The following is a 1526-nucleotide window of genomic DNA, read 5'->3' as shown; positions in this document are numbered from 1 at the left end:
CTGGAAAATGTAAAATCTGACTCGTGTTTAAAGTGTTCATATGTTGGACTGAAAGCAATAAACCATTAGAAAAGCCTAAACAATTCTCAGACAATGCACCACTGTGAGGAGCAGCAGTCTAGCAGTCAGGATGTGGTTTGCTTAGCATTGTGCTGAACTGCATTCAAGCAGCAGCCTTTGGGAAATCTCTTCCTATCCACTGGTACACCAGCTGAAGTTATCCAGTCCCTTGAGCATTTGCAGAGACACTCTACAACCAGAATTCACTTTTCTTCTTTCCATCAGTAGTTCCTACAGCCCATTCAACCTGAATTTTAGGGCAAATGCATGTGGTATTGGAGCTCATGTTTTCAAGACTGGCTCTCCAGCGGTCTTGTACTGTTGAGCTCTCCAGGGTAGAGTTCATGTACTTGCCCTCTCCTCATTGCAGGTTGCTCATTCCCAAGCTCAGTAGTTTTATAGCAGGTTGGCTTTCCTGTTGGTCTCTGATTCTTTGGCTTTACTCACAGATACTGAAATTTTTTAGCACGTGAACTAGGTATTATTTTTCTAGTAGGACAGGTAAGCTACCTTCCTCTCACCTGCTTTCTCATATTCTTAGCTGCTTGATGCTTCTTTTGGTGTACCAATGTCAGTGTTAAATTGGCAGGATCTACTCTGGGAAGCCTATGGCTGAGATGGCTGTGGCCATGTCCATTGTCTGGTGGGAAAATAGAAAGGGAGACCAGGAAGAATTTCTCTTAGTCCCAAAGGGGAGCAGAGACACCTGGAAGAACTGGAAACCTGTGTTCCTTCCTGCCTGTCCCTGGAGTGGGAATGCAGCACAGCTGCTTGAGGCGGGTTCATGGAAAGACTGATGGTGCCGATAGGAAAGCTTCTCTTTAACGTTTTGGAAAAGGACTTGAGGAAGCCGCAAGAGGATTCTTTTAGCAAAAACATTATTCCTTTACAAGCATTAGATGATGTGAAAACTATCTGGATGGCATCAGGTCAGCAAAATACTTTTTCCAACAGTTGAATAGACTTCAATTGTTGCTATGCCTGAAACCAGGGGACATGCAGAACTTGTGCGCAAAATGAGAGTGAAACTTGCTGTTCCAAGGACTGCAGAATGACAAGACACAGATGAGTAGGGAAGGGAAAAAGATTGGAGAAGTGATACAAGGGTAATGTAGCAAAAGGAGACAGATCAAAGGTATTTATGGAAAGGGACTATTGTGGGTTATGCTCTTTGCAGACTGTCCAATACATTGTTAAATCTCACCATACTTCAGCACAAAAGCATGTTTTAGTTTGCCTCAGGGAGCAAACCAAATCATTCCTCAACACTTGCCTATAATCAAGAATGGGTTCAGTAGTCCCATATAAATTATCAAATATCCTGTGTTTTATTGATGATTATTTGCAGATAAGGGAAAGAAGGGCAATGGGGCCAAAGGCCCAGCATGACTTCATCTTACTGTATATAATTCTGAAAAAAGAAATAAGGGAAGACTGATTCTTTTTCATTATCCAGCTTTCCGTAC

The sequence above is a fragment of the Catharus ustulatus genome, chromosome 2 (genome assembly GCF_009819885.2).
Source record: "Catharus ustulatus isolate bCatUst1 chromosome 2, bCatUst1.pri.v2, whole genome shotgun sequence".
Taxonomy (NCBI): Eukaryota; Metazoa; Chordata; class Aves; order Passeriformes; family Turdidae; genus Catharus; species Catharus ustulatus.
This window is presented reverse-complemented; position numbering follows the sequence as displayed.